Source organism: Harmonia axyridis, chromosome 7 (genome assembly GCF_914767665.1).
Source record: "Harmonia axyridis chromosome 7, icHarAxyr1.1, whole genome shotgun sequence".
NCBI lineage: Eukaryota > Metazoa > Arthropoda > Insecta > Coleoptera > Coccinellidae > Harmonia > Harmonia axyridis.
Genome location: NC_059507.1, coordinates 31,587,472 through 31,600,564, shown reverse-complemented (window position 1 = coordinate 31,600,564; position 13,093 = coordinate 31,587,472). Strand labels below are relative to the sequence as shown.

Below are 13,093 nucleotides of genomic sequence, written 5' to 3'. Positions count from 1 at the left end.
AAGGAATTTCTAAAAACTTGGACAACCCTTGTATGATTGAAATATTCAGGCTGCCTCCAAGTGACTTTGGAAATACTATACCGATAAAACTAAATGAAACAGAGATGTTCAAATTGATGGGATAATTTCTATTGAAAAAAATATATTTTTAACAAACACTATTATTCACCACAAATTCTCAAAGTTCTCACCATTATTGTTGACACCCTGTATATTGATATTTTGCGTATAGGTATATTGTAATATACCTATAGGTACGCAAAATATCAATCCGGAATCTGTAATTTCGGAAACATTGGGTACTTCTTCTCCAATATTCTTGAGTTTTTCATGGTTTTGGTTGGGAGAACAAGAAATTTCATTCTATATTTTCTTCATTGAAAATGCCAATTTGTGGGTATGAGAGAGATATAAAGCAAGAAATAAATTATGTGGGCGTGATTATGGTGGGACAGTACCCACCTATAGATAATATATCAGAGAAGAGAGATACAAAAGGATACATATGTACAAAATTAATTCGATAATGTGATTCGATTCAATAAGGTGTTAAATTGATGAAGGAAAATGGCCGAAACTGGAGAAATAAAATCTAAAATCTATATCGCACTCAAGGGCGTAGAAATGGGGGAGGCTACTGGGGGTAATTACCCCCCAAGATTTTCAAAATATAACATTTTAGAAATATCGCAAAACACGAAGAACGAAAATTTCTCTATAAAATGAACCAATAATAATCATTTTACTTTCCTATGAATCGACACTTCCGATTTTTTACTGCAGTAAAAATCGGACCCCTCTACAATTTATGAGTTTATTATCGCTTTCAAGATGAGTACTTTTATTGCACTACGAGCTCGTCTTTTCCGTTTTCTCGACATCGCCCTTAATTTGCCATCTGTGATTTTTGCATTCGTCATCGGTACCTTACCCCTTGCTTTCGGTTTTTTGTATTTTCTCGTCACAAAATATCAATATGTAGTTATCAAAGAACTGAACTGAGTAATTCGCATCGAAAAATTGTCTGGGCTGTGTTGTAGAATTTATTGTGTTTCATTCAAATTGCAATTTATTTGTGAAGACATTGGAGGTACAAATGAAAATTACAGATTTCTCGGATCATTTCAAGAAAAAAAGTCCTATAACACAACAGCTGTTAAAGTTCAAGTTTTTCTCTCATAGCACCTTCCCTCCAAAAGATATTTAACTTGAATAGGCATAGATATTTCAATTTGAAGTTTTCATCATGTGATATACTAATTTTAAATGCAAATCTACAGGCTGGATTTTTTCTGGAAGGGTGCCCGCTTCTTTCTTCCAGAATTATTTGTGAACCACTGGTAGTTTAGAAAAATTTTAAAAGAAACTCTGGTTCAGTAGGTACTAAACTCTTTGGATTGTTGTTGTTTTATGGTATAGTATATTCAAACTCACTTGTACTAGTCCATGAAAACGCTTGGCCAGATGTCCTTTCAAGTACCTACATACCGCGATCCGCTAAATACTGGGGTTTATTTGAAAGTATAAGCATTAAATTCACAGGCCCAAAAGGAATTTCTGGAAACTTGGACAACCCTTGTATAATCGAATGGCTTTCTCCAAGTGACTTTGGATATACAGGGTGATTCACCGGGACGGCCTATTGGACGTTTATGGAAAACTAATCATAATTTTGAGCTGAAAATTTGCATATCGGGGTTTGAGACAATGATCTTTCTCCCTAAAATATTTTCAGATCTCTACAACTTCCGGTTATACCGGAAACAGACTACTACTTCCTTATTTCAAATGGCACACCCAGTATATTATTGCATCATTAGATAGCTTTTTTGATGGAAACTTCGGCAATATGCCATACCTTAGGAAAAACTTAACGGTTCATGGGATTCTCATGAAAAAAATGGTGGCGATGAGGACTCACATTTTTTTCAATATTAGGTACCGCAGAAAGAGCTTTTTCCAAAAAATTTTTTTTCTTTTTCGATTCCGCAAATACGTAGTATTATAAGATTGTTTTCGGCTTGGACCAAGAATGTAAAGGGTGTTTAAAAGAGGATCATGAACTCGGACAATTCAAATTCATCAAAACTCAAGATTTTCAAATTAAAATCTATATTTTTTAGTATTTCAGTCGATTCTACGTACGAAATTAGTGGGGGTTACTTAAGCAAACCCTATACCTAAAATGAATACTCAAGACTTATCGTGAAAGAACTTCAAATGAGGAAAAACCGCTATTTACAACTGTGTTAATAACTGTCTGTTACTTCTGGAAAACACAGAAAGAAACTGATATTCGATGTTTGGATAACTAAATTTTACATTTCATGAATGTTAATTAATTTTTCGTTGGGATTGTTGAGGAATCCATAAACCAATACAATTTTCAATTACGAATAATTCATTACAATTCTTGATATGTCAAATTTAGTTATGAAAACATCGAATTTTAGTTTCTTTTTGTGTTTTTCGGAAATCGCAGACTACTCCACACAGTTATAAATAGCGGTTTTTCCTCATTTGAAGTTCTTCTTCGATAACTCTTAAAGTATTCATTTTAGGTATAGCGTTTGCTCAAGTAACCTCCACTATTTTTGGACGTAGTATCGACTGAAATAATTAAAAATATAGGTTTTAATTTGAAAATCTTGAGTTTTGATGAATTTGAGTTGTCCAAGTTCATGTTCCTCTTATAAACACCCTGTACATAATACTGCGTATTTGCGGAATCGAAAAAGAAAAAAAATTTTTTGGAAAAAGCTCTTTCTGCGGTAATATTGAAAAAACTGTGAGTCCTCATCGCCACCATTTTTTTCATAAGAATCCCAATAACTCATGAACCGTTAAGTTTTTCCTAAGGTATGGCATATTGCCTAAATTTCCATCAAAAAAGCTATCTAATGATGCAATAATATACTGGATATACCATTTGAAATAAGGAAGTAGTAGTCTGTTTCCAATATAACCGGAAGTTGTAGAGATCTGAAAATATTTTAGGGAGAAAGATCATTGTCTCAAACCCCGATATGCAAATTTTCAGCTCAAAATTATTATTAGTTTTCCATAAACGTCTAATAGGCCATCCCGGTGAATCACCCTGTATAATATCTGCAATCGATTTCGAGAAAAAAATTCAAACAGCTCTCTATAGTACTTAATTCTCAGGAAAATCCAAATTATTATAAAGATCCAGTAAGCTTTGATGAATAAAATTAATTATAATTTTTGGTACTTATTTACTAAATCTGTAGGGAAGATCAATAAAGATTCTATAAACTGGTTAAGCATCACAAAAAAGTAGGACTACAAGAAACACCCTGTATCTCGCAAACAAAGGCTCATGTTTATGGGCCATTTTATTTCAAAAATTATCCAAGGAATCTCTCATTTTCGGTAATTTGGTTCAAACTTCGTTATCCAACCACTTTTTCTCACATTATAAATATGAGTTAACAATGTCATCAATTTTTTTTTTCTATTACCTCCCCCAAGTAAAAAAAAATCTATGCCCTTGATCGCATTTATCTTTCTAGCTCTAGAACACCATTGCTGAATTTCGAAGACATGAAAAAAATAGTTTACACGTTTACCCTCGCATTTACCTATACAATTAATACTTTTCACCGTTGGAAATTCATAGTTTAATATTTTTGTCACTTATCGAGATATACCTATTCAGAGTTGAGGTAAAACTCAGCCATAATGGCGTATATGAATCTAGTAAGCCGTTATTTGAAAACAGGTGCTTCAATATTACCGAAACCTATTCGAAGATAAATAAGAGACATTTTACAACTTTGAATTTTCTGAAAAATCCACAGTTCCCCATTAATTCATTAACACTATCATTGGATATTCGAATTCAGAAATGGGTTAATATGCAACTATGAAACTTACCATGAGGCGGCCACTTCTCCCTGTAGCACTCATTCTAATTCGAACAACAAACAAACCAACAAATTCCATCCACTGCTCATAACGAACTGAATCTAATTGGGCGCGAACATGATAGCCCACAAATCGCGCGTAACGAAGATGACCATAGAATGATAATGAATCAAAAATATGTTCTCAAATGTCTAGACGAATACATAAAGGACTTTTGTGAAAATTTGACTACTTGCATGTCGGAAGAATGTTTTTTTTCTAAATATAGGAAAAAAACAATTAATTTCAAAAAAGTTCTAATCGATTCGTTATCGATTGTAATCGAAGTTAAAGGGTAAATCAGGTAGAGATGACGCAATCTGATAATTCGCGATGTTGGTGCACGAGGCGCTAGTTGTCCAAGACGAATGCATGCAGTGCAAACGGTTTTTTCTTGACGTTCGAGCATAGTATATTCAAAACAAGTTGCAGAATGGGCTCCTATTCCAACCTAAATGCGAAATTCGAAAACGAGCGAGGAGGTTGGAATTGCCTTCTGCAACGAATATTAGACGATATTTTCTCTATTTCAGTCAAGATGTGTGAAATATCGTCGAAATTCAATGAAAAATTCTGATTATTCATCCTAGTGACTTTCGTATTGTATCTTGACAGTTGGTGTGACTTCTAGGAAAATTGACAGATTACGGAATTTGAATTTGAATTGTAAGTACGTTTCGAATTTTGAAATAATTTATAATTACGCATTGAATTCGTGAATTATGTCTGACGAAATCGATTCAACACCAACAGAATTAAGAGAAATTAAGAATAATGTCGCCAATTATTTCACTAAATCCAAATTATATTATCTTGACAATTGACGTGTGTTGAATTCTGATAGGATTGAAAGTCGGTGTAGACAACCACAAAACGAAAAATATAACTGAAAACAATGCTGTAATGAGTTCATTAAAGCACTGTTCTTAGAACTGTAATGAACTCATTACGATACTGAAATAGAGGAAAATCATTTTGAAAGTGAGATATAGGTACTTACAAGATATTTGGTGATATATGGTTGATAAGTAGTGTCCGAGAAGTTAGCACCCACTTTTTCGAAAATTAAAAGTTTTTTTTTGCATTCGTTAGTAACTATTTATAACACAAAAATTTTCGTTTGTACCTCAAGGATACTGGTAGAAAAACATCGCATTTCGCTGGGGTGCTAACTTTTTTTTTCAATTTTTTGCAAAAAAAATTCCGTTTGGAAGTCCATCGTTAGTACCTAAATATTTGTAACACAAAAATTTTCCTTTGTACCTGAAAGATACTGGTAGAAAAACATCGCATTTCGCTGGGGTGCTAACTTTCTTTTTCAACTTTTTGCAAAAAAAAATTCAGTTTGAAAGTCCATCGTTAGTAAATATTTGTAACACAAAAATTTTCCTTTGTACCTGAAAGATACTGGTAGAAAAACATCACATTTCGCTGGGATGCTTACTTCACTATTTTTTTCGATTTTCTTGAAATTTCTCAAAAAAAAAATCAAATTGAAAGTCCATACTAGTAACTGCTCATGCCGTTTATATTTTCACAAAAATTTTTGACTGAGATTTATTTTATATAGTTAGGCTATAGACAGAGTAACCCGGGAAGAATGCGACAAACAGATAATATAAATGATGGTCATCATGGAGGACTCGGTATCAAGATCGCCTGAGTGTTTTCTTTCGCTCAAAAAATTGTGCTACACTTATGTAAAGAAAGGTAGGTATTCCGTAGAAATTTCCACAAGAAATTATTCAAACACAAAAAAAATTGAAAAAAGTTAACCCAGCTTTGGTCTTTTTGAACGAGCATTGTTTTATACAGCGTGAGTCTTTGACTTGTACACATATTTCAACCGAGGATTCCTGACGTCAAAGGAAATACTTTTTTCCTATACCATTCTTTTTGATTCGCCTCGGTTGAAAAGATATGGGCTGTTGAAAATCCATAAAAAATGTAATCTTCAGGAGTTATCTCTCTATATATAGGTACCTATATGAAATGTGTATTTAAGGTATAATATATATATATAATATATAATATTAAAAAAAACAAACTTATATTTCAGAGACAATAGATCCGAGGAAATTGAAATTTTATAGATGTATATATTTAGATGTAAATACATTTGGTTACAAAATTATCACATCAATATACTTTTGAACTGCAGGAACTGTTAAGTTTGGAGAAATTATTTCATTGAAAATTCTTATATATACCTACATATACTTATAGGTTTCCCAACCTAGAATATTGATTATTCAGGTGTATATACCTAATAACAAAATTTTGTTTAAGGTACAAATAATATATGGATATCACTTGTAAATCTAACACAAAAGTTAGTGGATTTGTGAAGTAGGAATGAAAACAATAACAAACTAGGCCCGTTGCTACCCAAGGACATCGTAGTATTTTCCTATTGGTCGTTCACGTCGACGTGAATCTGGAAATTCGTCGGTAAATTTCCCAAACTTTATCCGTTCATTCCCAGGTAATCCCGAAAAATCGGGAAACGGGAATATCCGCGGGAGTTAATTCGACATTTTCTCTTTCTTCCCGTACTTTTAGTTTTTCTCGTATCTCTCCCAGAGCCGAGAACACTCGACCGCAAAATCGGTCCAAAATCGTTCGATTTTCGGTGGGAGGAGCGCTTACGAGTTTAATATAGTATAGACATGGCCAAACTACTGAAGCGCCACCTGTAGTTCATCAATAGTGTGGCAATAACGCAACCTAGAGCCACAGACTAAGTAAGACTAGTAATCTGTGCTAGAGCGCTTCAATAGTTTGCCCATGATTGTATGTTCTGTGATCTAACATCTAACCTAAATTCACCCAATAGGTACTTATTCGAATTTCAATCAGCGATGTAAACAAAGTTATTGTATTGTGAAACTGTTGCTCACCTATTATTTATTGAAAAATAACAAGAACCAACCAAAGTATCGACGTTTATGTATCTAATAGAGTAAGTATCCCATCAAATCAATTGATATGCATTTGTCAAGGAAGATCATCTGTTTGGGAGAAAAGAAAAACGATTTCTCTCAATAAATAGTAGAAGCCTTGATGGAAACCAATGATATGAAACTTTTTTGAACGCTCGTTTCCTGAACAGAGTGTTATGGATATATATAATTTCGTCACAATGTCTTTATTTTTCAGGTTTCGAGCCATGTATATTGTGTCAATTCGAACAGAATGTCGAAAAAAAATTATCTAATATTTGCCTATAACAACAGAGCGGTTTAGGTTGAACTTTAGTTTCTGAATGTAAAATAATCACCCGAATTTATGGAGGTTTTATCATCAGGATACTCCATCCAGAAAAATTATTGTCAGTTTATTTTTTATCAGGGTTCACCTATTCTTCTGGTTATTTTTTTGTACAGGACGTTCCCCCTGAATCCACGCTTGGTACTAAAACATTTATAATGGAATCGTAGATGTTAATTTTTCAAACCTCTTACATTTTATAAAGATCATTACTGATGAACAGTGGCTTTATTGTTTCAGTTTCATGTTTTTGTAATCCCATTCTTCCATATTGTTTTGAATTCCAGGCTTCTCCGATATTTCAAGATATTTATTATTGTAAAAGAACAAGTTTTCGAATCCAAAGTTTGGAGGGTCTTTAGCGTTATATATATTTCAATATTCTGACTATTTTATAATGTCTAGATCTCTACGAGAAATCAATTTTTAGCCTAATTTTCACGAACTTGATTTGAATGATGAATTGAGAATTAAACAAATAATTTCAGTTTGAATATTTATATGGATATTTGCAATTGCATTTGAATGTAATAGGTATGTAGTTTTGCAAAAATTTTGTTTCGTTGAACATGAAAAAATAGTTTCCAGTAAAGAGCAAATAATTTCGAAATACGACCCAATTGACTATCAATTTTCAATTGGGGGAGGGGGGGTGCAAGACGAAGAACGAAATTGATGATCTACCTGACGAACTTCTGTTTCGGTTACCCCCCAAAGAAAAATACTATCTACGCCCTTAGTAAGATATAATATAATATACAACCTACCTATTCAAGAATATTTCGAATCTACTATTATTTTGTCTGGTATTTCTTGGGAACAATGTAATATACAGGAATTAAATTAAATTGACCCTAAGTATTTATAAATTCATAAAATCTCGAATAACTCTTGAATTATTGAATTTGGGAGCATAATCATGTTTGGACACTACCCTTATTTTCCTCCATAGAATCCAACGCAATCATAAAAATATAGGGTTCTAATTTGAAATTCGAAAGTTATGATCAAATTTTGTTCACAATTTTTGGCACAATATTTGAAACACCCTGTGATGATATTTCTCAAGTTCAAGATATGCACGATATTCCTACATCATTCTAGTTCGAGAAAATGAATCGAGTATATGCATAGTATATTCACAGTAAAAATAATTTACGTAATTGTGACTAAGGAAATTCTCGTTTTTTCTTAATATTTTGAAAACTATAAGGACTAACGCAATAATTTTAGGAAGAAGTAATTGGGAATGAAAAGCTTGATAATATCTGAGACTTAAATTAAAAAAAAAATTTTTTTGAAAAAATTTTGTTCATTTCTTATACAGGGTGTTTCAAGTTCGACGGGCTATTAGACGTTTCTGGAGAACGGGGCCGATTTGAAATCTGAAAATTCGGAATATGACATTGTTCCTGATGCTCTATTCAGCTAAAATATTTTCGAAGCTCCGGCACTTCCGGTTATACAAAAATTGAAAAAAATGTTTTAAAAAAAAAACTTTTTTTTCATTTTATGTCTTAGATATTATCAAGATATCCATTTTCAATTACTCTTTTCTAAAATTATTGCCTTAGAACTCATAGCTTTCAAAATATCAAGGAAAAACCGAAAAAAAGAGAGAATTTCCATAGTCACTATTACGTGAATTATTTTTACTGTGAATATCCTATGGGTATACTAAATTCACTTTCTTAAACTAGAATGATGTAGGAATATCCTGCATATCTTGAATTTGAAAAATATCACCACAGGGTGTTTCAAATATTGTGCCAAAAATTATGAACAAAATTTGATCATAACTTTCGATTTTCAAATTAGAACCCTATTTTTTTCTGATTTCGTTGGATTATACGGTGAAAAATAAAAATATTTTAGTTGAATAGAGCATCATGAACAATGTCATATTTCGAATTTTCAGATTTCAAATAGGCCCCGTTCTCCAAAAGCGTCTAATAGGCAGTCGAACTTGAAACACCCTGTATAACTACAACTGAACTAAACTCCAACTTCACGATAAGCATTAACCGACTTTCTTAGATATTGTCGAGTTTTAGGTTATTTCTATTGGTTAGGTTGGCGCATGCATGCATTGGACAAATCGGCTATCGCCGCGCATAGAAAATGGCGGATTAAAAATGGCGACCTATTCGGAGAAAATCAATTATAATCTGGACCATATAAACTATATTTCTATCGGAATACATTTTAAATTATGTTTACATAATCCCTATATATATATATATATATATATATATATATATATATATATATATATTAGGTACTCACCCGTATCCCATACCTAGTGCACAAATTTGCCTAGCCTACATACTTCTATACCTCGTCAAAAATCTATCTCGCTTACAAACATAGGTACATTGTCTATAAATCTATCTTCCATATAATACATAGATCTCTACCTTTCCTATAAATAAATCTATTTTGCCTATATATATATATATATACCCTGTCTACGTACCTATCTTGTCAACTTATCTACCTTGCCCACATCTCTAGCTACATCTCTAACTTGCCTACATCTTTTCCTTGCTCATAAATCTAATTTGCCTATAAATCTACATTGCCTTTAAATCTTTTTTGCCTATATAAATCAACCTTGCCAACATCTCTAACCAACTCTGCCAAGATTCCTGCATTGAGTATGACTGCGCATTTCTACGTTGACTAATTTTATATTGTCTATACCTATAGATCTATGTTGCCTATAGGTATAGATCTATGTTGCCTATAGGTATCTATCTTGCCTAGATATGTAAATCTACCTTACCGGTGTAGGTAGGTACCTATACCTTATACTTACATCTCCACCGTCAACCGTGCCCATCACATATCTACTTACTAATTGTCTATTGTCTATATTTGTCCTTGTCTATACCTGAAGCCTACGCGCGTAGCAACTAGCAAGTCGTTTCAGAGTCACGCTGAACGTCGTGAGGTACAGTCATGCCCAACCACAACTTCAATCACACGACCAGTATCAATATCGCGATTCTTTGTTGCGTTGACTGTCCCCGTCAGCGCGTGCGTTTTACGTAACACAGTAACGATAACTGAGCTCGGTAGCGCGTCGGCGCGGCGTGGTCAGCCGCGCAGACGCGTTGCGCGTACGAGCTCGATGCCTCAACGCTGAGCCGTCGGCGTTATTCTAAAACGCTTTATAAGTCAACCGTGCCCATCATAATATCTACTTACTTACTACTACCTACTTATAAATCTGTCTTGCCTATAAAATATAAATCAACCTTAGATACGTACGTACATCGCTTTAAGGTAAATGTCCCAATTATCGACACAATAGCGGGCTAGTGAGAATGACAAAGAGTTTTCTAATATACAAAGTCAATTTTTATGTAGTTGCAATATACATTTTCCCATTCTTTGAACCTTCAGTTTCAATATACAGAGAAAAAAAAGAATCATGATATAGTAGAAATAATTTAAATTAAATAAATAAAACACAACGCATCAGATGTCCAAATCATCGACATGTATACGTGATATGTTTATATTTATATAAATTCAATCTATAATAAAAACAGGAAGGTAAATATAAATTCTTAAATAAACTTGAAGAACAAAAAAAAGGCTTTGGCACACAATCAATTTTCAGGAATTATTTTCTCCATTTCAGGTACTTATTCCTCGTTTATGCAATTTTTTTCGGTTCCGCAATGATACATACGATTAGTTTATATCCTAAAATATCATCGACATTTGGCCTTATCCTGTTCTAACTACGCCTCGCCATAGATTTTATAGTATATGATTTTTAGGAGATGTCTGTATAACTAAACAGAAACGATCACCATAGTCATCTTTATCATATTGGTCAGTTTCCGAAACAAAAAATTATTTTCTTTCTCAATTTCTCCCTTATTTCTAGTTTTCTGTGTATTTTTAGTTTTTTTTTTTGGTAATTTTCTCTCGTCTTCTTGATTCATTGTGATTACGAAAACGAAAAAAAACATGATATCAACATACAGGGTGATTCAATATTCAAGAAAATAGAAAAGGTCTTAAATTTTCCTAGTCCGGATCTGATTTACTCGATTTCAAAAATATTGAAGGAAGGCGATAGTGAGGGGCGACAAAACCTAAAAATTGAAATTATTCGGTGAATTTCTTGAAGAATTATTGAACTTGAAAAATTTCACTCATAAGGGAATGCTTATTGATCACCCTGTATGACCGTGCCAAGCCGAGATTTAGAATTTTCATAATGAATTCATTCTTTGTGGTTCCGAAAACGTAAAAAAATCATAATGTTCACGTACAGGGTGATCCAATATTCACGAAAATAGGAAAAGTCTGAAATTTTCCTAGTCCGGATCTAATTTACTCGAATTCAAAAATATTGAAGGAAGGCGACAGGAAAGGGTGAAAAAATTTCAAAATTTGAAATTATTCGGTCGATTAGTTGAAGAGTTATTCAACAGTGAAATTTCACTCATAAGATGAACATCACCCAATATATCCCAAACGAAGGCACTCAGGCGATTGAAACCTCTTGATACGGGTCCTCCTTGATGACTTTAATTCATGGTATTCGTTTGTCGCATTCTTCCCGGGACACCCTGTATGTACATTCTTTTTAACCAATGCTTTTCTACTGTATTTCAACCCATTTGTACATTTACGGATATAAATAGTTTTATATTTTCTATAAATTTATCATTTGTCGCTTTTTATTGTCACTAGCGAAATTATGAATCTATCATTTTCATTTGTATTAAGGAACACATTGTATTTTGACAACCCCATAGATTACAGTTTCAATGAATATTTTCATTAATTCTGTAGAAATAATTATCAAAACGAAATGATTGTAAACACCTGTTAATTCATTGATGAAAACCAAAACTCTTTCCAGTCTTTGCTTTTTCTTTCCAGCAAGTTGTCTAAAAGCTGCTTTGGCAGTTATGAAAACCCGCAATAGATTAGGTGACAAATCCATAAGATGCCTCATGTGTTTTATAGATCCTGGATGGAAAATTATTGAATCAAATAGTGCTTGGAGACTTCTGAATACTAAGAAACCGTATTTTACTACTTTTCATTTTGTGATAACTTATAGTGATTTAATTTGTGTTTCCATTTTCAAATAGTTAATATTTTAAGTTCTTTTATACAATAAGTTTGATAAATAAAAGTGCTTTTAGCAAGGTTCCTTCTCATATCAACATTTTTTTTATTATGTGACGCTATACAATAAAACTGCTAAAAATCAAGTAGCTTGATAGAATTCAAATATTTGATGAATAAATAGTTAACCTGACTTGATTTCAAATCAAGTGTAGTAGCTTGAAAATCAAGTCAAGCCGTGAATATCTACTTTCATTATATATACTTATTATGAATTACAATTGACTTTTTCATGGAACTTTCGTACACTTTTGATTCAGTGTGTGAAACATTAATTTCTCCTTCAACTGTAGCATATGAAGTGCTGCAATTTCTCTCAAAATTATAAGATATCCCAATACTTAACTAAAAAGAGGAAAGGCTCATCAGAAAATCATGCAGTGTGTTCTTAAACAATATATCATCTGTCAAGAATTCACTACAGGTGTATTCATTTTGGGCATAATATGTATAGACAAAAAATGGAAACTATTCACTAGGCTATGCGATAAGCAAAAAATCAGGGCATGCCATTTGAAAAAATGGACTTATTGACATTTTTTATAGGTCATTTTAAAAAAAATGGAAGTGTTTCTCCCTTTCGGACCACATGTAGAGTAATTCATAAATTTGGAGAAGACTTTTCAAGAATTCATTGAAAGATAAATCGTACGAGTAGATACAATTAGGTATCTCGACAGGTTTTCAAGATAATGATCTTTAGTTTAAACATTATAACCATCGAAGTTGGGAAAAC

General features: G+C 32.7%; 1 long non-coding RNA gene across 1 annotated transcript; it reads left to right on the top strand.

Moving 5' to 3' along the window:
* The first annotated feature begins 6,726 nt into the window (after positions 1 to 6,726).
* LOC123684934 lies at positions 6,727 to 12,395 on the top strand. Its single transcript, XR_006748207.1, has 2 exons — positions 6,727 to 6,889; positions 12,106 to 12,395. It is a non-coding gene; the product is annotated as an uncharacterized LOC123684934 (long non-coding RNA).
* The last annotated feature ends 698 nt before the right edge of the window (positions 12,396 to 13,093 follow it).